Source organism: Taurulus bubalis, assembly GCF_910589615.1.
Source record: "Taurulus bubalis genome assembly, chromosome: 8".
Classification (NCBI taxonomy): domain Eukaryota; kingdom Metazoa; phylum Chordata; class Actinopteri; order Perciformes; family Cottidae; genus Taurulus; species Taurulus bubalis.
This window is the reverse complement of record NC_136596.1, coordinates 10,571,646-10,598,147: the sequence shown is the minus strand read 5'-3', so window position 1 is coordinate 10,598,147 and position 26,502 is coordinate 10,571,646. Positions and strand designations below refer to the sequence as shown.

Sequence of the window (26,502 nt, the reverse complement as noted above, 5' to 3'; positions counted from 1 at the left end):
TTGTAGCCACCATTATTTGTTTACGTCAATCTCTGTGTTGAATCACGATGCGCAACGAAGATAGTTTATAAATTATCACTGACCTTAAAGAGTTCCTAGCAAACCATGAATGTGATTTTTACATTCGCCTGAACTTGGAAAACAACAGTTTAAGAGGTCACACTGTGGTGTGATCATGCACCGACTTTCTTTGACCAGAATATCTGATGAAAGAAAGTACAAGCAGAGCCAGCTGAGTCTTGGCTTACAACGACATGTCCAGGAAACACTGCCTTCAAAGCCGCATCAAAGCTGTACCAAAGTGTAAGACCTTATGAACAGCGCCAACAATCAACACATTTGAATGCTCTGTTGATTTGATAATTTTTTTTTTGTCATATTAACGTCTACTTCTGCTTCCATCTCGTTTCTAGAACACATGGAGCCTGAGGGAATGAATTAGAAATAAAAGCATGTCTCAAACGAATATTAGGTACTAGTAAATGTTTTAATACTCATGAGGAAAACAGGGATACAAAGTATTGCATTACTGTTTCTGGAAGTACTCTTAATATAGAAATAATGTGTGCAAACAGTGTCTGCATTTAAAGAAGTGGAAAGACAGAAAGCCATTGCTCTTGTACTACTACAGTCTAACAAGCAACCAATCACACCAACACACACAGATTCATGTGCAAGCTTTCTATGGTCTATGAGGGGAAGTTTACCAGTAGAGTATACTGGTGTGAAGCAACAGCTTCAGTACTGGAGTACAAGTAGTTATGTTCCCTCAAGGTGACTGTGGGTGCAGCTTCACTCGCAGTTGTTTCAAGGACTTGTCCATCTATTTGTTTCTCTCATTATTAACATTGTTGAGTATCAACGCCCATTTGCAGCAGTTAGATTCAGGCAACACCTGACACTGCTGCGTACTAACATCCGGACAGAAAACCCGTTGGTCTTATCAGTTATGTCTCATGTCCATGTTCTCATTGCGCTTACTGCACAACTCAAAGGGATTAAATACATATTTACATCTTCAGTTTGGAGATGCTGGTAGGAGGGAATGTTACTGCTAACTGTGAGCACAACAACTCAATACGTATGTACGACAACAACAACAACAACTGTAAGCTAGCCTGATTAATATTAGCCTCCAGCACCTGCTAAAAGACGCTAGCTTACAACTAAAACGGACCGAGCCGTGTCGTTATCCGAGCACCGGTTCAGGTTCACCGTTTGTTAAACGGAGACAGTAACGTTACACCGGATGATAGCCTGATGATTTGCATGCTGTCATTCATCCGGACCTCCCCTAACCCACTCACGCTCATTGCCCGCTCAGAAACGGAAAGTTTCTTAAGTGTTTTAAGAGAACAGCGACTCGGCTTACCTGCTTCTTAAGTAATATGATACTGCAGTCACTCCCGTGGCATAGGTTTCTGTTAATAAAGCATATTTCTCCAGGGGGCTTGCTGAATAAATGCTGTCGTCTGACCGCTTGGTTTGTCCTTTAACGGCTGCCAGAGACGCAGCAGGGTGAGTGAGGAGGCGCATAACGCCGTGTCGAGGAACTTGGCCGCTCGTCCAATCACAGGCTGGGATTCTCTTTCTGGTTACCGTAAAGACGGAAACAAGAGCACGCCGTCGTAACTACTGTAAACGACAGTCATTTCATTTTTTAAGGACATGAGCGTTTTTAGGATTTATTCTTGATATAAATCATGTTTTGTCTTTTTGCATGTTTTTCTTTGCACCTGTCTGTCTGAAGTGTTTTATTCAGCGGTATTGTTTATATAGTTGAGATAGAATATGGGTTGAAATCCACACAGCCCGAGGATACAGAGAGATCTCTCGTGGCGATGGCACCCAACACAGCACTGTGTTGTTGTTGTTTTTACGATATCCGATATGCTCAGTTGATATATATATTTCTTTTATTTAGATATAAAAAATGTTGTTGTGCTATGGACTGAATTCTCTGCAGGCTTAATAAAGTTGCATATAATGTGTGCTCAATTAATTAGTGAATTATAATAAAGGATTGTTCAACTTCATTATCAAACTAGTGAATTATAGTATCAACTTTATCTCCAAATCTTATGAACCTCTCTTAATTGCATGCATTATGACAATTGTTTCTCCTTAACTGAGCAACCGGATATGAAAGAAAGGAAGGAAAAAAAAAAAAAAAAAAATTCTAGCTGGAGTACAGTTAACCTGCACTCCAACACGGCCTAACACAGCTGTAGTGCAGCCACCAGGACCACTGATCGCACTTGCATCCCGCGCACATGTCTGATTTTGCAGGACCTCCGATATACCGGACAGGTACCTGGGTTTCGAACCCGGAGCTCTCGTGGGTCAAGCGGACCATGTATCCATTTAACCACCGTGTTAGACAAATATATATACGTAGATGTTTATATTTATCTTAGTTTTAGTGGTTTTGTTAAAACCCCTTGTTGACGGTTGTCGCGAATTTGCATCAAACCTCTTCCGGTCTTAATGCAACCAAGGTGACGTGCGTATCCCTCTATCGCCTGTTGCTGCATTGTTTACACATACCAAGGATCGTATTGGATGAATTTTGCCGGCATTTTGTGGGCGGAGCGGAAACTACATCCGGTTGACGAAACCGGAAGTCAAGTCCTCAGACCTCATGGATTTTCGCGACAGAATCCGGTGTCATCCTCAAAATATATATATATATAAATGCAATGTCTGCCCTTTATTTTTTGGCAGAACAAAATGGACACAACCACTTTCTATGGGAAGCGAGCTGGTGGACTTCAAATCAGGCTTCCACTGAGTTTTGTTTTGTATTTACATATTCACATATTAAAAATGTAATACAAAGTGCAATGTTAAAAATTCAATGTTTCAAACTGCTTTTGATAAATAATCTACATACCTGACATTGGAAAATGTGTTCATTTACTATTATGCCCAATTATACCTAATGTGCTTAATGTCGCTAATTTGCATCATACCTAAATTTTCATCTATTCTATGTGCTATATTAAAATTTACAATCTCCACTTAATTTAGCATCTGTATGAAAGCAACAAACACAAATAATTGCAAATAAATTCAGTCAATAAGGGGTTAAAGGATTGTTCAACTTATATTTTATTGTGTACTATTTAAATTATAACTTTTACAAATGATAAATTAACATTCATTATCCTCCTATCTGTCAACAATTTGGACTTTTTCTCCCCTCACAACCTATATTAAGATATTTTGCCTTTTTGTTGTTTTGTTTGTGCAAAACAAACAAAAAGAAAAACAGTGCACCAGAGAAGAGTGACGCAAGATTATATCATTGTTTGCTATACAGGAGAAGGCATTGGAGGTCTGGTTTGAATTGGTCCTCACCTCAGATTTCACAATGCATTGGTGTAACTTTGCCGCAAATTGGCTACATGACAAGGGTCGGGGTTGGATTGCCAACCTGGCGAAGTGTGCAAACTGCTTAAGGTTTACAGACCTATTCTGCGTTTCAGTTGGTTTTGTGGTAATTTGGTTTATTACTTTTGTTTAGGAATATACCACTAAAGTACAATATCATGCATGATGTGTTGTGGATCATTTCAAACTCAAGCTTAAACAGTTTTTATAGAGGGATCAATCATGTGGGCATTCATGAGTCATTTTCATTGAGTTATTGCACTTTTATTGTATTTCTCTTTGTGCACTGTGCTGTTTTGTATGTGTATATGAATATTTACATTCATCAATTACAACATATCCTTGAATAAATAATTACAGCAATATGTCTTATCTGAATTGAGAAATACACCAGCAATAGAGAATGTGAAGTCAAATAATAGCTGGCGCCACATCTGGATGACATGGCCATCAGGGAACGTGCGAGTTCCTCTCTTTGTGTTGATGACACAGTCCAAAGCCCCGAGAATATCCAGTCCCAGTGTACAGTCCTCCAGGTTAGCAACCCACACCGGGCAGCGGATAGACTTTTCCCCCAGCCCCAGAGTCACTATTGCTTCCCCAACCATGGGAGTTTGCTCCCCGGTGACTAGGGTTGGGTACCGAGAACCGGTGCCAGTCTGGCACCGGTTCCAACACGTCCGGTACCTACCGGACCGAAAAGCAACGCAGATTTCGGTGCCTGAGCCGATTTAAATACTTTTTTTTTTTTACACTATTCTGTAAAGTTGCACGGTATATAGATACTAAAAAGGTAGCAAGGTGCCCGCACGCTAAAAACGATCATTAAAATAGCGCGGATCAGAGCACACTTGCTGCTCTGCTCTCTGTCCGCCTGCATGCAGAGCGGGGCTCGAGGGGGCGGGGCTTCCAGCGCTCACACACACACAGTGCGCGCACACAGAGATCGCTGGAGACACGAGCACGAGCTTTTGAACGTCCGTCCTCGGCTTGATGGAACAAATCTCTCCAGTTGATATTACTGATGACGTGTAGTCCAGTAAAGCAACAGTTTGTAGAATCCAACAGTTTCTGAGTTCTGTTGCACCAGTCCCATCAGGCCACGTTAAGTTAAAAGGTTTGAAGACGTAGTTTGAAGTGTGTTTTGTATGTACTTATTTATTTATATCTATAGTATACTTTAAACAGTTAATAATATTGTTCAATTTGAAGAAAAAAAATAAATAAATAAAAGCATCGGTTCAGGCACCGGTATCGTTTTAAAAGTATCGGTTTAGCACCGGTATCGTAAAAAACCCAAACGATACCCATCCCTACCGGTGACTGACTGCAGTTTCACTATAGTGGGAAAAATATCAGTTCCATTTGTCACCACATGGGGCCTCACCAGGGTTGCTGATGAACCTGTGTCTACCAGTGCAGAGCAGCATGTCCCTCCAAGGTGAGCGGTGCATACCAACAGTCTCCTATCCAGGATCGACCCAGCACCACAAGTCGCTCTAGTTGACCATCAAAATCCTCCGGTGGTCTGGTTGCCCCTATTTGGTCAGACGGCTGCGTAGCTTCGTTAATTAGAGGGGGCTGGGACAGCGTTCCCGGCTCGTTGCCCTTGTTCGCGGTGGAACGGGGGCAGTGTCGGACCAGGTGGCCAGGCTGGCCACACCCCCAGCAGACTCTTGGTCTTGGCTTGTCTTGCCTCTCATCTCTCAAAGTGGCAGCCCTCACCAGCTGGGTTCGCTCCCCCACCCAGGCAGGCTGCGCCAACTCCCTTTCCGTCTCACAAGCAGCGCTCCCCTTTGGTGCTTTTTCAACCACTTTACCCATGGCGCCAGCACACAGCATCTCTCTCTCCGTTGCTGACTCCAAAGCCTCCTGGAGAGACCCAGGGTGAGCAAGTAGTGTCTGGATGTGCAGGTCAGCTGGCAGCAGGGCCTGGAGGAAATGGTCTCTAGCTAGCTCGCTCTGAATGGACGGGGGCATGTGGGCGTAGGTGCGGTGAACAAGCCCCTCAATGTCATTAGCGAGCTCCCTTAGCGGCTCCTCTGGCCGTCGCTGTCTGCTGCATAGTTCAGAGCGGAGCAGGCTAGTGGCAGAGCATTGTCCAAATCGTCGCTTTAGAGCCCCAATTAGTGCATCATAATCACTCCTATCATCGGGACTCGGCAGCAGCAGGCTTGATAAAGCGTCACCCGTGAGGCACATCGCTAACTAGAGAGCTTTTACTTCAGTGGACCATCTACTGGCATGGGCTAATAGTTCAAATTGTGCATGAAAAGCTTCCCAGTTGGATTTACAGTCATATCTGGGGGTCTTGATTGTGGACGGAATAGTTTCTCTGCGTGTCTCAGTGTGCTCAGTCATGTACATTTCTGCGGCCGCAGTCATTCCTCTACGGCCGCCATTTCCCTCACCGGCGCGGCCCGAGTGGCCAAAGCCAGCCTCCACAGCCATCCTTGTGGTAATTTATTTTACCCGATATCGGTGCTCCGTCGTCTGCCAACTCGCGTGGCGATGTTGATGATGGCGAAAGTTTTACTTCTGACACCAAATGTAGCGACCCTGGATCAGGAAAGCTACGAGGCGTATAGGGTGTTTAGGGGAACATAGAACAGGCTACTGTTGGCCGTAGCCTACGCCAAAACAACAGCAAAACCCCGTGAAAGCCTCTCAACCAGCTTCACGTCTCCTCCGGGTCATAGACTCTGCTCCGAACGGCTCGTAACACAACACCACACAACACAACAACATCCTCGCTCTCCAATCACAGACACGCTTCACAGCTACCAGCTCATGAGACGTTCACTGACATCCTGAACATAACATTTATAACACAACATTTCCCTCAGTCCGTTACAATATAATGTGTGCTCAATGAATTAGTGAATTATAATAAAGGATTGTTCAACTTTATTGTTCAACTTTATTTTTGAACTAGTGAATTGTAATATCAACTTTATCTCACAATCTTATGACAGTCTTATGTGGCAGTCACATTTTGAGAATCATTTCTCCTCAACTGAGTAACCGGATATGAAAGAAAGGAGGAAGGAAAAAAAAAGGAAAAAAAACTAGCTGGAGTACAGTTAACCTGCACTCCAACACGGCCTAACACAGCTGTAGTGCAGCCACCAGGACCACTGATCGCACTTGCATCCCGCGCACATGTCTGATTTTGCAGGACCTCCGATATACCGGACAGGTACCTGGGTTTCGAACCCGGAGCTCTCGTGGGTCAAGCGGACCATGTATCCATTTAACCACCGTGTTAGACAAATATATATACGTAGATGTTCATATTTATCTTAGTTTTAGTGGTTTTGTTAAAACCCCTTGTTGACGGTTGTCGCGAATTTGCATCAAACCTCTTTCGGTCTTAATGCAGCCAAGGTGACGTGCGTATCCCTCTATCGCCTGTTGCTGCATTGTTTACACATACCAAGGATCGTATTGGATGAATTTTGCCGGCATTTTGTGGGCGGAGCGGAAACTACATCCGGTTGACGAAACCGGAAGTCAAGTCCTCAGACCTCATGGATTTTCGCGACAGAATCCGGTGTCATCCTCAAAATATATATATATATATATATATATATATATATATATATATATATATATATATATATATATATATATATATATATATATATATATGTATATATATATATATATATATATATGTATATATATATATATATATATATATATGTATATATATATATATATATATTATATATATATATATATTATATATATATATATATATATATATATTATATATATATATATACATATATATTATATATATATATTATATATACATATATATATTATATATATATATATACATACATATATATATATATACATACATATATATATATATATATATATATATATATATATATATATATATATATATATATATATATATATATATATATATATATATAAATGCCCTTTATTTTTTGGCAGAACAAAATGGACACAACCACTTTCTATGGGAAGCGAGCTGGTGGACTTCAAATCAGGCTTCCACTGAGTTTTGTTTTGTATTTACTGTATTCACATATTCAAATTGTAATACAAAGTGCAATGTTAAAAATGCAATGTTTCAAACTGCTTTTGATAAATAATCTACATACCTGACATTGGAAAATGTGTTAATTTACTATTATGCCCAATTATACCTAATGTGCCTAATGTCGCTAATTTGCATCATACCTAAATTTTCATCTATTCCATGTGCTATATTAAAATTTACAATCTCCACTTAATTTAGCATCTGTATGAAAGCAAAAAACACAAATAATTGTTTTATATAATTGCAAATAAATTCAGTCAATAAGGGGTTAAAGGATTGTTCAACTTTAATTATAACTTTTTATATTTTATTGTATACTATTTATATTTAAATTAGAACTTTTCCAAATGATAAATTAACATTCATTATCTTCCTATCTGTCAACCATTTGGACTTTTTCTTCCCTCACAACCTATATTAAAATGTTTTGCCTTTTTGTTGTTTTGTTTGTGCAAAACAAACAAAAAGAAAAACAGTGCACCAGAGAAGAGTGACGCAAGATTATATCATTGTTTGCTATACAGGAGAAGGCATTGGAGGTCTGGTTTGAATTGGTCCTCACCTCAGATTTCACAATGCATTGGTGTAACTTTGCCGCAAATTGGCTACATGACAAGGGTCGGGGTGGATTGCCAACCTGGAGAAGTGTGCAAACTGCTTAAGGTTTACAGACCTATTCTGCGTTTCAGTTGGTTTTGTGGTAATTTGGTTTATTACTTTTGTTTAGGAATATACCACTAAAGTACAATATCATGCATGATGTGGATCATTTCAAACTCAAGCTTAAACAGTTTTTATAGAGGGATCAATCATGTGGGCATTCATGAGTCATTTTCATTGGGTTATTGCACTTTTATTGTATTTCTCTTTGTGCACTGTGCTGTTTTGTATGTGTTTATGAATATTTACATTCATCAATTACAACATATCCTTGAATAAATAATTACAGCAATATGTCTTATTGGGCCTCGTGGGTACAAAATAGACAAGAGCCCACAGAAATATGAATCCATAAAGGTGACACATAACAAAAACAACAAAGTGTAAGCTATTTGGATAGTTGTGAAAGCCATGCAGAGGGGGGGAGGATCTGTTACATTCAGCAAGCTGGAAGCAGGTGAACTGAGGCACATTTTATACATTTCTTCGAATACTTCAAAAAAAATGAACTTAGGCTCAGTAACCACATGTGTTACAGTATGCTTGTTTTTTTTGTCAATGATGTTATTGCTGGCTTAGGTTACCTGGAGAGGAAACTGTATGAAGCAAAAAGGGATAATTAAACATGTGCAGGTCAAATCTAGACTCGTGTTTTATTAGTTTGACTGCAGCACAGCTTCTATCCATTTCTATAAAGAGATAAATGCTCTGGATCAGAACATGGACGGTTTTGCACTTCACTTGAACACTTTTATCAGTTAGTCCAGCAGTCCAGCATAAGTATGATTAGTACCTTAGAAACCTGGACATTACTGTATTTCTTTATTACTGCATCATTTAAATGCCGTTTCCATATCCTCACTAGCAGCTTTTTAGTTTGAGGAGTGAAGTGAATGTCAGATGCGCTTGACTGAGAAAGCCTGATGCACACGCCTACAGCCTACATCTGCTCATAACTCTGACTGTATCTTCTCCCTGGTTCCGTTACCTTGACGGGGAGACTTCGCATGTCAGAATAAATACCATTCTGAGGGTCTGCTGTCTTCCACGCTGGATAGAAAAGTAATTCAAAATACATGTTTTGGTTATTTGGTTAGCATTGAGGAGTTTTGAGTACAAATCACTTCCTATAAAGGTTTTGAAGCATCCACTTTCTCCAAAATATAGGCTACTGTTGTTAGCATTATAGCTTTCTGTGGCTAACAATTAAGTGAGCAAAATTGTGACAGATATCTGACTCTCTACTACGGAGAGGATAGTATCTTTTCGCCAAATGTAAAGCAGATGATGACCTTGGTATCAGGATAGGAAACCATTTGAAGTAAACAAGAGCATAAACTGTTCTGATAGAGCATTCCACATTTAAACGAAATACAACCCACTCCAAATAAACAGAAATTGTATCCGAACATTCAGCAAAGAATACTTAAACACAATACCATTATCAATGTATACATATATACTATATCATTAAATATAACAACAGTTGTATACAAGTTTACAAGGCATGTAGCCGTGATGGAGCTCATAAGTCACTGCAGGACTGATATAAAATCCTCATGGTTCACCAGCTCGCATAATTGTACTGATTGTTTTCGGTTTATACATTGAGAGAAATTTGGAAAAAGCATTGTCCGTGTCATTATCATTATTCGGTAAACATCACCATTGGAAGACTGTCTGACATTTTGAAAGATTTGCTGACTGACTGACAGCAAGGGATCTTTAGAAACACAAATCTAACGCACACTTAAAACCAGCTAAGTGATCTCTCCCCATGTGTTACTGTTATGCAGTCTAACATAGCCTTTATAACTCTTGTTATAGTCAGATAGGCAGATGTTTGTGTCACAGAATGAGTAGCTATCGAGTCAAGGTCTGACCCACCTTTAAGGTGCCAAATGACCGCAAACCACTAATACCATAATCATCAATTAGAAAAGTATTTCTAAATATTCTCACGTCGAACAAATCCTAGATATTTGCAATGCTAAGCATGGTTAATTATGTTGAATCCAAATGCTTTCTGAGCTCGTATTGCAAAGCTACAGGATTGTTGGATTAGTCGCCGTGTGTAGCGTGTCATTGCAATAGTGACATAACGACTGCTAACACTGAGGTCTAATGCTGAAGCAGCATATTCAACCACGAAAACCCCTAAAGCACTATAGCATTTGGAAGTGCTACCCATCATGAGCGCCACACTGTGGTGGACTTGAAGTTGAACATCAAGAGTTGGGAGTCTGTGGTGGTGGAGTCCTGTGCTCTGGAAGCCTGGGCACCATTCGGTTAATATTCGGCTGTTTGCTTTCTTCTCTCCATCCTCCCTCCTTTCCTCTCTTCCCTTCTGCTTTCTCCTTATTCTGCCTGGACAGTTTCAGCGCTCGGGATATGAACACGTCCAGGTCGAACAGCCGCTCTTTTTGCTTGACAGGAAGTGACTCCACCAAGGAGTCGTCATTTACTGGCTGAGAAATGGAGGAAGTCGAGGAAAGGGGTTGAGACTTACAGGGACACATGACAGGCTGAAGTGGGCTCAGTCTGTCTTCGTCATATTCATCTGACGGTTGCCGCACAACTTCCGTGTAGTGGAAGACTGGAGTTGGGAGGTCAGTTGGGGAGAGAGGGAGAGGAGGTGAAGCAGGAGAGGGAACGCGGCTCCAAAGAAGGACTGGGACTGGGTGAGTGCAGGCGAGACTGGGTGCTCTCAACCCAGCGAGAGATCTCCTGGAATAAATTCCCCGTCTCTTCCTCTTCTATTTCCTCCTCCTTCATCTCTCCCAGGTCGTCCACGCTGCTACCAATGGACTCAGCAGGCACAGGGAGGCTGCCAGTGTTACGCTTCCACTGAGAAAGATCCACGATCAGCTTAGGCTCCGAGTAGTGTTGAGGCTTGCCCTCCCTCCAGGCAATTTTGTCTTAGATACGAAGGAGAGCCCACTTTGTAGTCACAGGAGTGGCCACAGTCTAGTTCCCCGTACGCCAAACCACAGGCGCGTTCCAGAGAGGAGTGAGAGTTTTCCAGGAAGCGTTCAGCTGAGCTGCTGTGGGAATACTTACGTGGGTCGACCTGTAGTGGGGATGGAGAAGGTGAAAAAAAAGGTGAGGAGGACATATGCATGTTGTGTGTTTAAGTGCTTTGACTCGTTCTAGTTTGTTACTAGTATAGAATAAGTATTCTTTATGTAACCCAGTGGTAAGGGTGTTGTCATCGCTGGGGCCACTAGAGGGCACTGTGTTTCTCAGGGAGCCAGCGAGACGTCAGGAACAAACAGGAAGTGAAATCATTTACTTCCGGTGTAGCGCTCGTGGCTTTCCAGGTCGGTGAATATGTTTAAGATTATATTTCTGTACAAAATGTTCACAATATGATGGTATGAATGTCCGGAAATGTATTTTAGTGTTGCTAAATGCGCCGATGGACTCAAATTGGTCCGATGTTTCCAGATTTGATCTACATGTGCTGTACGGGATGAATGCCTATAGCGCCACTGTGCACGTGAGCTAGGCCGAGATAGTATTTAGTGAGTATATTGTCATGTACGGCATCATTTCTGTTTGTTAATGGACCAACTGTTTCCTTGTGTTTGAGTTAACTGTGTGGTATTGTTTTTGTATTTTATTTGGTTTACAGAGGAGTTGCCACTGCAGTTATTTTTGTACGTTATTCTTGCACTTTATTTTATACACGTGATGTATGCACATTGAGTTAGTGGAAGTTGCCACGTATCAGGAACTCTAATACCAATTGAACATACCAAATGAATTTAATACTGCTCTATTCTTCCAAGAGCCGTCGAGAAATAAAGAACCCCAAATATAACTCTGTTTATGGTGTTATTCCAAATTTCACCTGCCTACACATTTTGGTACCAGGAGTGGGGTCTCTAATTTGGAGAGTTGATTAGGTTTATAAAGTGCATAAATAACTGTAGCGGTAACGACGGTCCCGGGTGCAACAGGACGTGGAGTCCTGCCTGGAGTTGCTGTGGAGAACCCGTGACCAGACGACTGAGACCCGGAGTTCACCGAGGACGTAGAAGGAGAAGGTCGCCCCCGGAGGAGAAGACGCATCCATCAGCCCCACCTCAGCCTGCAGGCTTTTAAGTGACTGGAGTGGAGCTAAGTTTGCACAGAGACAGTTCACCATGTCGGAGAGAGACGGGGAGGACGAGCAGGAAGTCGGCGAAGAGACTTCTGCTTTGTAACAATTACAAGCACAGTTTTACGAACTGAGCGAGAAACATGACGAGGCCATGGAAGCTATTGACACAATAAATAAGGGTTCGAATAGGTCATGTGTTTATGTACCGAGAGAGCGCCAGATCCAGCCCTTTAGTGGCGATGCAGCCAAAGATGGTCGTTCTGTTGATGAGTTTATTGAGGAGGTAGACCATATAGTCAAGGCCAGGGGTCAGAGTCCAGAAGACGGGGTGGATCTCATTCTATCTCTTCTAAGAGGCTCTGCATTAGAGGAGGTCAGACTATGCACGGAGGGAGTATCAAAAGAGCCCAAGGAGTTGTTCACTTTGCTACAGGAGGCTTACGCAGAGAAACGTAGCGTAGCGCAGCTGTTACACACCATTTTTGGTCGCCAACAAAGGGAGGGTGAAGATTTTCAGGAGTACTCTCATGCGCTTTCCCAAATTCTACGATTAGCCCTGAGACAGAGACCAGATGCTGTGCCCAATGCTAAAATAGCTGTTTTCGAGACCAATTCATTGAGGGTGTGCGAGATTCTTCTCTTAGAAGAGAGTTACGTAAAATGGTCAGAGAGAAGCCTGAAGTAGTTAATTGAATGTCTATTTTGCCGATGATCGGCCTCACCGGGCCGGTGGGCGTCCCGCCAATGGATAACGCTCTCGACTTGTTACTGAGTACTACTCAACCTCAGTCCGACGGGTCACTCAGGAAATCCACATGACTTTACAGATGCACAGAGACAGAATGATGATGTGATTCACGTCAATTTATTCACAAACAGCAAGTTTATGAACAAAGCGATTGGTTCCGGCTGGCAACAGAATAGAAGAGTACAGGTTCACCCTTAATTCCTACGCCCCAATTTTCGATGTTCTCACAAACACCTAGTTTATACTCAATTGCACGTCACCAAACCCTCCTTCCTTCTTGTGCCAGAACCAACGGCTTTCCTTCTGTCAACCTTAACCAATGCCTGATCACTTACTAACGGTTTTTCCCGGCAATGTGATCGGCGGCTCACTCCCCCCAGTTCGTGGAAACACGCTGTTATTGTGACTCTGCAACCCCTTATCCTGTTGTTTAACCATTGTACAATTTTCAGATGCTACGGACGTCACAGAGGCCTGCATTTTTCTCCCGCTAAGTCCCTAAAGGTTTCTAACGCACTAAGTCACCATGACCTGGCAGGCTCAGCTATTTGCCTCCTGCCAAAACTCTTTGGGTAAACAGACTCTCACCAGGCCTGTCTGGGGGTGGGGAGGGCCTGAGTTGCTAGTGTGACCCTCTGTTTCTCTGATATTTAACCCTTCTCTTACACACCAGTGGATATAGCTTGTGGATTAATGGATCTTCCTATAACTACTGTATAACCCTTGATTACATAAACAATTTCCTCCAACAAGCCCCAGTCATCTCTGTTAGAGGTACGTGAGGAGGCCATTGCCTGGTCCTTTGAAGACAAACCCTGTGACACCAAGATTACTAAGAGCAGGCAGGTAGTGTGTGACAGTATCAGGGGAGAGGGCCAGGGCTCTAGAAATTCGCAGGAGAAGAATACCACTCTAGAGGACATTGTTAAGGTTGTAGCCGAACAGAGCAGGGTTATAGGGGAGCTGACTATTGCCTTAAAAGAGGATCTCGCTACCAGGGAGAAATATAACATCAGGGAGAAATACAACAGGGTGGGAAACCCAGACTAAAGCCCCAGTTTACAGAGGATGGGAAGCCCATTTGCTTCAAATGTAAAGGGGAGGGACACATCGCCAGGGAGTGTACACGGCGCAGACCAGAAAACCATCCCACCACCAACTATGCTTCTATTCAGGAAAAGCAGCCACCTCGGACACCAAGAGCCAGGCAATCCGAGGTGAGACTAAAGGCTCTAAGACTTTTAGCCGTGAACAGTTTCTTGAGCGCGCGGTGGGTGAGTGTCGGGAAGTTACAGTCCAGATTAGTGGTGTCCCAGTGAAGTGCCTGTTGGATACAGGGAGTCAGGTCAGCACTATTTCAGAGTCTTTCTTCAGGCAGCACCTACTAGGGAAAGATGAGGACGTGTTCCCCGCAGCCAAGTGGCTCAGGTTAACTGCAGCAAACTCTTTGCCCATTCCTTACATGGGTTATGTTGAACTAGATATGGGGGCTATGGGGTTAAATATACCAGAGTGTGGTTTTCTAATTGTCAAAGATCCAGTCCCAGAAGAGTCAGTTACCGAGAACAAAAAGTTGAAACAACCACGGAAGAGTTTTCAGGATTTAGTGCCAGGTCTCATTGGAATGAACATAATTAAGAGATGCAAGCAGTTGGTTACGGCAGAGTATGACACTACCCTTAAAGGGAAGCTTGATTCAGACAGGAGGGAAGTATTTCAGCGCGTCCAGATGTGTGTGGTAACAGAGAAAATATCTGCAGCTAGGATAGCAGGCAGAGATACAGTACGCATACCAGCTGGTTCTGTTGCCACGGTATATGCAAAAGGAATGAAAACAGCATCTGATGATGGCACCTATATGGTGTTGGAGCCAGCAAAGACACCCTTACCAGGTGGTCTTGTGGTAGTGCCCATTTTGATAGAGGCTACTAGGTCGGTGTTCCCAGTACAGGTAGTGAATTTTTCACAGGAGGATGTATGGTTGCAACCCAGGACCAGGTTGGGCATGATGTCCCCCGCGGAGTGTGTTGAAAATGACCAGACAGAGGTGCGCTTCCAGCGTATCTCAGCGGAGCAGGAAGAGGTGACCGTTGATCAGGAAGAGAAACCAAGAACCAATAATGACTTTCAGTCGGTACTGGACCGGCTGCACATAGGTGGTACAGAGGAGGAGCAGGCAAAGCTAGTTGTGCTTCTATCTCAGTATGCAGATGTGTTTGCTTCCCAGGAGGAGGACCTAGGTTACACAGACCGGGTTAAACATGAGATCCATCTGGTAGATGACATACCCGTAACACAGCCCTACCGCCGTATACCCCCTACACAGTATAGCGAGGTCAGGGAGCACATCACTCAGCTTCTAAAGAAGGGTGTTATTCATGAAAGCACGAGCGCATATGCTTCACCGGTGGTCCTTGTCAGAAAATTGGACGGTAGTCTACGGCTATGCGTGGACTACAGGAAATTAAACTCAAAAACTCAACGAGACGCTTTTCCTCGCATTGATGAGTGTTTTGATGCCCTGCATGGTACAAAGTTCTTTTCAACCATTGACCTTGCTAGCGGGTATCATCAGGTTGCAGTACATGAGGATGACAGGCATAAAACGGCCTTTACAACACCCTTTGGCTTGTACGAGTACTCTCGGTTGCCGTTCGGAGTGTGTAATGGGCCAGCAACATTTCAGCGACTGATGCAGGTAACGATGAATGACTTGGTGTTGCAAATCATGATGGTGTATCTGGACGACATTTTGGTGTACTCACAGTCTTTTGAAGACCACCTAGTGAGGCTTGAGAAGGTCCTGCAGAGGCTGAAGGAGACAGGGCTCAAAGTCAAGGTAGAGAAGTGTAATTTTCTGCAGTCAGAGGTACGTTTCCTTGGTCACCAGATATCAGCCGAGGGCATTGGGACTGACCCAGATAAGATAGCTGCAGTGCAGGAGTGGAAAAGCCCCAACACTGTAAAGCATTTAAGATCATTCTTGGGTTTCTGTAGTTATTATAGGAAGTTCATAGAGGGGTTTTCTCAGCTGGCAGGCCCACTACATGATGTGGTTAACACGTGTCTCAGGAACAACAGTTCATCCAGGTCTAAACAGCTGTTTGGAAGTTTATGGACTACAGAGTGTCAGGAAGCTTTTGGGTTGTTGAAGAAGAAACTCACCACTGCTCCTTTGTTAGGCTATGCAGATTTTTCTCTTCCCTTCACTGTGGAGACAGATGCCAGTAGTTTGGGATTAGGTGCTATCCTGTATCAGCAGCAGGGTAAGAGGAAAAGAGTGATCGCGTATGCCAGTCGGAAGCTGCGTAATGCAGAGAGAAATGATCGTAACTACAGCAGTATGAAACTTGAACTGCTTGCCCTTAAGTGGGCGGTTTCAGAGAAATTTAGAGGTTACCTCCTAGGTGCTAAATTCACCGTCATCACTGATAGCAACCCCTTGTGCCACCTTAATACAGCTAGATTGGGTGCCATTGAACAGCGCTGGGTAGCTCAGTTAGCAGTGTTTGATTTTGAGGTCAAGTATGAGGTCAAGTTTGGGATTAGGTGCTATCCTGTATCAGCAGCAGGGTAAGAGGAAAAGAGTGATCGCGTATGCCAGTCGGAAGCTGCGTAATGCAGAGAGAAATGATCGTAACTACAGCAGTATGAAACTTGAACTGCTTGCCCTTAAGTGGGCGGTTTCAGAGAAATTTAGAGGTTACCTCCTAGGTGCTAAATTCACCGTCATCACTGATAGCAACCCCTTGTGCCACCTTAATACAGCTAGATTGGGTGCCATTGAACAGCGCTGGGTAGCTCAGTTAGCAGTGTTTGATTTTGAGGTCAAGTACCGGCCAGGTCGCTGTAACACCGCGGCAGATGCCCTCTCCAGGCAGCCGTTAACAGGGGAGCCCCAGCCGCACCCAGATGACCTAGATTTTAATGGATGTGTAGCCATCTGCAATGCAAGGAAGGGAACAGCTTTAGGGCCAAAAGTAGGAGCTGCAGCGATCAAGTGCTGTAAAGTGAGACAGGTACGTGCCTCGGAGGCTGTGCAGGGTACTGACGGGAGTGACTGGCAGGGTAACACTCCCACCTTGCCTGGGTACTCTGAGGAAGAGCTTCGCAAATTTCAAAACACAGACCCCATACTCGGTGCATTCAGGCAGTTTCGGGAAAAGAAACAAAAACCCACCTTTAAGGAGAGGACAAAGTTAGCCAAGCCGGTGGTCTCTTTATTTAGGCAGTGGGGGCGAATCAAGGAGATGGATGATTTACTCTATCGTGTGATTGATGATGTTCATGTGGGTGAATGTCACCAACTCCTGTTACCCACCTGTTTGAGGGAACCAGTCCTTGAGAGTGTGCATGATCAGATGGGGCATCAGGGGATAGAAAGAACACAAAATCTTCTGAAACAGGTGTTTCTGGGTGGGCATGTATGACGACGTCGAACAGTGGGTTAAAAAAATGTCAGAGATGTGTCCTTACCAAAATGCCCCAGCCCAAGATACATGCTTCTATGAAGGCATTTTTGGCCACACGACCACTGGAGGTGGTTGCTGTAGACTTTACCATCCTAGAGCCTGCTTCAGATGGCAGAGAGAGTGTTTTGGTTGCTACAGATGTGTTCACAAAGTTCACCCAAGCTTTCCCTACCCGGGATCAGAAAGCTAACACTACTGCAAAGATTCTCCTCCAGGAGTGGTTTATGAAGTATGGTGTGCCTGAGAGGCTTCATTCAGACCAGGGCCGAAACTTTGAGAGCGAAATAGTTGCAGAGTTATGCAAACTACATGGGGTAAAGAAAACCCGAACCACACCTCATCATCCCCAGGGAAATGCACAATGTGAGAGATTCAATAGGACACTTCATGATCTCTTGCGTACCCTTCCCCCTGAGAAGAAGCAACGTTGGCCTCAGCACTTAGCAGAGTTAGTCCATGCCTACAATGTGACGCCTCATGCTACTACTGGTTACTCACCGTACTACCTACTTTTCAGGGTGCATCCACACCTCCCTGTGGATGCTCTGCTAGGGCAGGAGCAAGTGCAAGACAAAAAACACGATTGGCTAATCGTGCATCAGGAGCGTCTTAATGAGGCTCATGCTAGAGCTAAGGAATATGCTGAGCAGAAAACAGCGGAAAGAGTGGAGTTTGGCAAACGCAAAGTTTACTGTCCACCAGTGGATGTGGGTCAGTTGGTGTACCTTCGCAACAGGCCTCAGGGCAGGAATAAGATCCAAGACGCGTGGGGGCCTGCTGTTCATAGGGTAGTAGAGGTACAAGGTACCACTCATACTGTAGAGCCTGTGGAGGGTGGTCCCATAAAAAGGGTCCATAGGACAAATCTTAGGCCGTGTGTGGGCCCTGTCCCGGCTCTCAGGAGAGAGAGAGCAAGTGCCCCTATTTTGACACCTGTTCATGCCCTTTCTGAGTCTGTCCCAGCCTATGAGGATCCTGGGTATGTGGTGCTGGAGGAAGTTCCTTGTCCGAACCTGTGCTCAGGGGTAGCGAGAGTTGATGTTCCTGGTGATGATGATCAAGGGGACACAGAGTCTGGAGGTGACATTGAACGAGTGAATGTGGAATCTTCTGAGAGTGAAACTGAGGCACAGACGCCTGTTCCTACTACCGGAAGCAGTGCTAGCAGGGATGCAGGGACGACTGTTCCTGTTCCAGCACCTCGAAGGACGCTGAGAGAAAATGCAGGGGTTCACTCAAACCCTCACCATGTCCCAAAATCGTCCTGTAATGCGATTTCACTCAGTCCTGAGATGTTGTCCCAGTTGCTGACCAGCATGGGTGCAGCATTCTTCAGGAAGCAGTGAAAGAAGTTAGAACTATGAGTTAAGTCCCCGTGGACGTGGACTTTTTAGCAGGGGAGTATGTAACCCAGTGGTAAGGGTGTTGTCATCGCTGGGGCCACTAGAGGGCACTGTGTTTCTCAGGGAGCCAGCGAGACGTCAGGAACAAACAGGAAGTGAAATCATTTACTTCCGGTGTAGCGCTCGTGGCTTTCCAGGTCGGTGAATATGTTTAAGATTATATTTCTGTACAAAATGTTCACAATATGATGGTATGGATGTCCGGAAATGTATTTTAGTGTCGCTAAATGCGCCGATGGACTCAAATTGGTCCAATGTTTCCAGATTTGTTCTACATGTGCTGTACGGGATGAATGCCTATAGCGCCACTGTGCACGTGAGCTAGGCCGAGATAGTATTTAGTGAGTATATTGTCATGTACTGCATCATTTCTGTTTGTTAATGGACCAACTGTTTCCTTGTGTTTGAGTTAACTTTGTGGTATTGTTTTTGTATTTTATTTGGTTTACAGAGGAGTTGCCACTGCAGTTATTTTTGTACGTTATTCATGCACTTTATTTTATACACGTGATGTATGCACTTTGAGTTAGTGGAAGTTGCCACGTATCAGGAACTCTAATACCAATTGAACATACCAAATTAATTTAATACTGCTCTATTCTTCCAAGAGCTGTCGGGAAATAAAGAACCCCAAATATAACTGTGTATGGTGTTATTCCAAATTTCACCTGCCTACGTTTATATTAAAAAAAGATAATGATTAGGTAAATCAATCGGTATGGGGGGAAATAACAAAGCTTATTATCCAACCTGTGCCTCCTCTAACAGTGCGGTGGAACTGGCCCGGGCGTCTCTCTGCACCTCCTCATCCTATGTCGTGTCTCCCAGGTCAGAAGTCATGTGGCCAGGGGGCATGCAGTGACACCTCCCGCCTGACTGCTGCCAGGACACATCTGTTGAGGAGCTGTTCTCGTACCTGCAGATGGGCAGAAATTAAGTATTAATAATAATAATAATAATAATAATAATAATCTTATAATAACTTGGATGTGCAGTTTATTCAATCGAATATGATTATTTACTGTATAATAGGTGTCTCATTGTGCTTTGCGAGACTTTTCTGTTCCAGCAAACAACAACAATCTACACACCTCTCCCAGTGGATGCTGGAGGCCTGACTGTTGCTGAGGCACTGCTCGGTGACGAGGCTGTCCTCCAGTTCGTCCTCGATGCGGAAGGGATGCGATGAGGTGGGTTCGTCCTCCGGACAGGAGTACTGCTGGAGGAACGGGTGGGATAGCGCCGCTTCAGCTGTCAGCCGATCCATGGGGTTAAAGGTCAAGATGCGCTCAAGGAAGACCACAGCTGAGAGGAGAAGGAAAAGGGGATCAGTGGGGGAGAAAGAGGAGGAGACAAAATGTGTGTCCATGAAGTAATAATGCACCATCTTCTCTCAGTGCTAAATTACATGTGTTAGACCTCCAAACCTCTCCAGCGTACCCTATCATCTCTTTATCGTTCACAGCTAAAAGAAGCTGCTGTCTTCTGTATCTTTTTCACTCTTATTGTTCTATTTCATACTGCTTGAAATTACTCTTTTTACCACTCAATTCCCTCTGCTCACCCTGAGCATCCACTTCAGGAAGCAATTCAGAAAAGGGCTTCTTGACTTTCCATCCATGACTGACATATGAAGGCATCACCTGGAAAAAGGATGACAGCGTGGGTTGAAATATGTGCAGAATTCTGCTGTCTTTTTTTCTTTTTTTGTACATTTCAAGACACTCCACTTTAGTTAACTTGAATATGCTCACTATAAAGCATATTCTAGTTGAAAGCAAAACACAGAAAGCCCCCTGATGGAAAAGACTTAGCGCACATTTAATCTTATCTGTCGACTGAATCTTTTTCAGTCTGACGCTGAAAAATATTACATGACAATGACACCCTGCTCCATATTTAAATGATCAGTTTGCAGACATAGGACAAGCAGCAGCCGCTGAGGCGTCACCTGTAGCAGGTCCTGCCTGTCCTCTTCTCTCAACACCGGCACTGTATCGAGAATCAGCTGCATCTGCTCCAGCTCGTGAGCTCCTGGGAGAGGGAACCGGCCAATCAGAAGCAAGTAGAGAGCAGACAGAGGATCAGTTACATAAGAAAGACGAAATTAGACCAATTAGAGTCTAACACAGGTATAACTAGAAAGTGTGAGCTGTCGAGTGAAAGACATGGATTAGGTATGAGGTTCAATCAGATAGGATGGAATACTCTGCAGTCCACTATTTGAATGGTTTTCAATTCAAACTAGAAATAACCACTCTAAAACCCATTATAACAGCAATTTACATTTTAATTCCAGTGCTTGAAATCACATAAATAGTCCCCCTCTGGCATCTTATTTTTTCCCTCATCCCTTTGATCATTGATCTGTTGAAGAGGTAATCCTCCCTGATTAAAATACTTGTAGAATATCAAAGGTTGAAATTTCAGAATTTTTGCTCTGGCTCTGGTTTTAAAGGACTTCTATTGTCCAGCCCAAACAGCTTTTGGCCTTCCTTGAAGTTAAGACCTGACCCAGAGGAAATGCAACTGAACCTGTAAGCAAGTTGTGTGGGGAACAGCAACGTGACCGTTGTCACATGCAGTTTCTAATTTAGATTTTTGTAGTTTAGTGGCCGAATCATGCCACAGCTAATAGTGCTTGTAGCCACCATTATTTGTTTACGTCAATCTCTGTGTTGAATCACGATGCGCAACGAAGATAGTTTATAAATTATCACTGACCTTAAAGAGTTCCTAGCAAACCATGGATGTGATTTTTACATTCGCCTGAACTTGGAAAACAACAGTTTAAGAGGTCACACTGTGGTGTGATCATGCACCGACTTTCTTTGACCAGAATATCTGATGAAAGAAAGTACAAGCAGAGCCAGCTGAGTCTTGGCTTACAACGACATGTCCAGGAAACACTGCCTAGAAAGCCGCATCAAAGCTGTACCAAAGTGTAAGACCTTATGAACAGCGCCAACAATCAACACATTTGAATGCTCTGTTGATTTGATATTTTTTGTTGTCATATTAACGTCTACTTCTGCTTCCATCTCGTTTCTAGAACACATGGAGCCTGAGGGAATGAATTAGAAATAAAAGCACGTCTCATACGAATATTAGGTACTAGTAAATGTTTTAATACTCATGAGGAAAACAGGATACAAAGTATTGCATTACTGTTTCTGGAAGTACTCTTAATTTAGAAATAATGTGTGCAAACAGTGTCTGCATTTAAAGAAGTGGAAAGACAGAAAGCCATTGCTCTTGTACTACTACAGTCTAACAAGCAACCAATCACACCAACACACACAGATTCATGTGCAAGCTTTCTATGGTCTATGAGGGGAAGTTTACCAGTAGAGTATACTGGTGTGAAGCAACAGCTTCAGTACTGGAGTACAAGTAGTTATGTTCCCTCAAGGTGACTGTGGGTGCAGCTTCACTCGCAGTTGTTTCAAGGACTTGTCCATCTATTTGTTTCTCTCATTATTAACATTGTTGAGTATCAACGCCCATTTGCAGCAGTTAGATTCAGGCAACACCTGACACTGCTGCGTACTAACATCCGGACAGAAAACCCGTTGGTCTTATCAGTTATGTCTCATGTCCATGTTCTCATTGCGCTTACTGCACAACTCAAAGGGATTAAATACATATTTACATCTTCAGTTTGGAGATGCTGGTAGGAGGGAATGTTACTGCTAACTGTGAGCACAACAACTCAATACGTATGTACGACAACAACAACAACTGTAAGCTAGCCTGATTAATATTAGCCTCCAGCACCTGCTAAAAGACGCTAGCTTACAACTAAAACGGACCGAGCCGTGTCGTTATCCGAGCACCGGTTCAGGTTCACCGTTTGTTAAACGGAGACAGTAACGTTACACCGGATGATAGCCTGATGATTTGCATGCTGTCATTCATCCGGACCTCCCCTAACCCACTCACGCTCATTGCCCGCTCAGAAACGGAAAGTTTCTTAAGTGTTTTAAGAGAACAGCGACTCGGCTTACCTGCTTCTTAAGTAATATGATACTGCAGTCACTCCCGTGGCATAGGTTTCTGTTAATAAAGCATATTTCTCCAGGGGGCTTGCTGAATAAATGCTGTCGTCTGACCGCTTGGTTTGTCCTTTAACGGCTGCCAGAGACGCAGCAGGGTGAGTGAGGAGGCGCATAACGCCGTGTCGAGGAACTTGGCCGCTCGTCCAATCACAGGCTGGGATTCTCTTTCTGGTTACCGTAAAGACGGAAACAAGAGCACGCTGTCGTAACTACTGTAAACGACAGTCATTTAATTTTTTAAGGACATGAGCGTTTTTAGGATTTATTCTTGATATAAATCATGTTTTGTCTTTTTGCATGTTTTTCTTTGCACCTGTCTGTCTGAAGTGTTTTATTCAGCGGTATTGTTTATATAGTTGAGATAGAATATGGGTTGAAATCCACACAGCCCGAGGATACAGAGAGATCTCTCGTGGCGATGGCACCCAACACAGCACTGTGTTGTTGTTGTTTTTACGATATCCGATATGCTCAGTTGATATATATTTCTTTTATTTAGATATAAAACATGTTGTTGTTCTATGGACTGAATTCTCTGCAGGCTTAATAAAGTTGCATATAATGTGTGCTCAATTAATTAGTGAATTATAATAAAGGATTGTTCAACTTCATTATCAAACTAGTGAATTATAGTATCAACTTTATCTCCAAATCTTATGAACCTCTCTTAATTGCATGCATTATGACAATTGTTTCTCCTTAACTGAGCAACCGGATATGAAAGAAAGGAAGGAAAAAAAAAAAAAAAAAATTCTAGCTGGAGTACAGTTAACCTGCACTCCAACACGGCCTAACACAGCTGTAGTGCAGCCACCAGGACCACTGATCGCACTTGCATCCCGCGCACATGTCTGATTTTGCAGGACCTCCGATATACCGGACAGGTACCTGGGTTTCGAACCCGGAGCTCTCGTGGGTCAAGCGGACCATGTATCCATTTAACCACCGTGTTAGACAAATATATATACGTAGATGTTTATATTTATCTTAGTTTTAGTGGTCTTGTTAAAACCCCTTGTTGACGGTTGTCGCGAATTTGCATCAAACCTCTTCCGGTCTTAATGCAGCCAAGGTGACGTGCGTATCCCTCTATCGCCTGTTGCTGCATTGTTTACACATACCAAGGATCGTATTGGATGAATTTTGCCGGCATTTTGTGGGCGGAGCGGAAACTACATCCGGTTGACGAAACCGGAAGTCAAGTCCTCATGGATTTTCGCGACAGAATCCGGTGTCATCCTCAAAATATATATATATATAAATGCAATGTCTGCCCTTTATTTTTTGGCAGAACAAAATGGACACAACCACTTTCTATGGGAAGCGAGCTGGTGGACTTCAAATCAGGCTTCCACTGAGTTTTGTTTTGTATTTACTGTATTCACATATTAAAAATGTAATACAAAGTGCAATGTTAAAAATTCAATGTTTCAAACTGCTTTTGATATATAATCTACATACCTGACATTGGAAAATGTGTTCATTTACTATTATGCCCAATTATACCTATTGTGCTTAATGTCGCTAATTTGCATCATACCTAAATTTTCATCTATTCTATGTGCTATATTAAAATTTACAATCTCCACTTAATTTAGCATCTGTATGAAAGCAACAGACACAAATAATTGCAAATAAATTCAGTCAATAAGGGGTTAAAGGATTGTTCAACTTTAATTATAACTTTTTATATTTTATTGTATACTATTTAAATTAGAACTTTTACAAATGATAAATTAACATTCATTATCCTCCTATCTGTCAACAATTTGGACTTTTTCTCCCCTCACAACCTATATTAAGATATTTTGCCTTTTGTTGTTTTGTTTGTGCAAAACAAACAAAAAGAAAAACAGTGCACCAGAGAAGAGTGACGCAAGATTATATCATTGTTTGCTATACAGGAGAAGGCATTGGAGGTCTGGTTTGAATTGGTCCTCACCTCAGATTTCACAATGCATTGGTGTATCTTTGCCGCAAATTGGCTACATGACAAGGGTCGGGGTGGATTGCCAACCTGGCGAAGTGTGCAAACTGCTTAAGGTTTACAGACCTATTCTGCGTTTCAGTTGGTTTTGTGGTAATTTGGTTTATTACTTTTGTTTAGAAATATACCACTAAAGTACAATATCATGCATGATGTGTTGTGGATCATTTCAAACTCAAGCTTAAACAGTTTTTATAGAGGGATCAATCATGTGGGCATTCATGAGTCATTTTCATTGAGTTATTGCACTTTTATTGTATTTCTCTTTGTGCACTGTGCTGTTTTGTATGTGTATATGAATATTTACATTCATCAATTACAACATATCCTTGAATAAATAATTACAGCAATATGTCTTATCTGAATTGAGAAATACACCAGCAATAGAGAATGTGAAGTCAAATAATAGTTTAAGTAATGTTTTATTAATTCTTCAGCAAAAACAGAAACTGCAAAAAGAGATATTATCAATCAATATATTGTATACCTTAGAGGTATACAATATTAATACAAATCAGTAGGGCTGCAACTAACGATTATTTTAATAATCGATTAATCGGTTGATTATTTTTTCGATTAATCGATGAATCGGATAAAAAAATGTTTTTATCAAAAAAGCGTTCATTTCCAACCCTTTATTCAAAAACAGAAGTAACATTGCAAAACATGTTCAGAAAGTGCACAAACAGGTTGCTCCTTGAACATCCCTGAGCTGTTAATTAAAACAACAAAATGGACTAACACTAAAAACATACACATCTATGCTTTACATCCGCCAAATGTGAGCCCTTTTTACTGTAATTGATCCCTCCAGAGGCTGCATTTAGCATACCCTGCTTTATCAATATGTATGAAATACTGGGACAGTAGGAAGCTGTACTGCTACGTATAGAGCGTCCTCTTCCTTAAACTCTTTCATTCTGGGTCTCTTATGACCACGACGTCACGTTGTTGGCTAAGCCCAACTACGTGATTTGCTTCATTCTACTTTGAGTAAAAAAAAAAAAAAACCTGCAGCCAGATCCGCCGGTGTGCCGGTTTAACGTTAACGAGTGACAGCGTGAACTGAACCAGACCGGAGAGTGACGGCATGTTTCATCACGTTACGTTTTTTTACAAGCAAGACTGAACTGTAACGGAACATAACAGAACTTTAACGACAATACACAACCCAAACACGTTAGCAAACGCGATAGCAAGCTGACTAGCTTCCATTAAAAACAAGTTTGAGGAACATGAAGACGCTGATTGGCCAAGACTCGACTTGTCAAAGATCTTCTATTTTTGAGAACATCACGACCTCAGCTTTTCTCGTGTCTCACTCCAATCTCAGAAACGCTGGCCGGCCAGTTGCTCTGCTCCGCGCCTTATTACCCGGCGTAATAATCGCGCGACACAACGAATCGATAATGAAATTCGTTGCCAACACTTTTGATAATCAATTTTTATCGATTTTATCGATTCGTTGTTGCAGCCCTACAAATCAGCATTGACAACATTGGAGTTTCATTTGTCACTGAGAAAAAAACTGTATTTCTGAATGTGCTAGTAACTCTAATGCGCTTCATGTCTATTGTGAATATAAAAGAATATAC

The 26,502-nt window shown here is 42.7% G+C and overlaps 1 pseudogene across 1 annotated transcript; it reads right to left on the bottom strand.

Annotated features, from left to right (window-relative positions):
* Positions 1-10,362: 10,362 nt before the first annotated feature.
* LOC306740240 (mitogen-activated protein kinase 4-like) lies at positions 10,363-23,850 on the bottom strand (annotated as a pseudogene). The gene is made up of 7 exons: positions 23,787-23,850; positions 22,975-23,088; positions 20,814-20,896; positions 20,427-20,505; positions 19,954-20,167; positions 19,613-19,778; positions 10,363-11,204 (listed from the first exon to the last, which is right to left on the bottom strand). The product of its transcript is annotated as a mitogen-activated protein kinase 4-like (transcript).
* Positions 23,851-26,502: the final 2,652 nt, after the last annotated feature.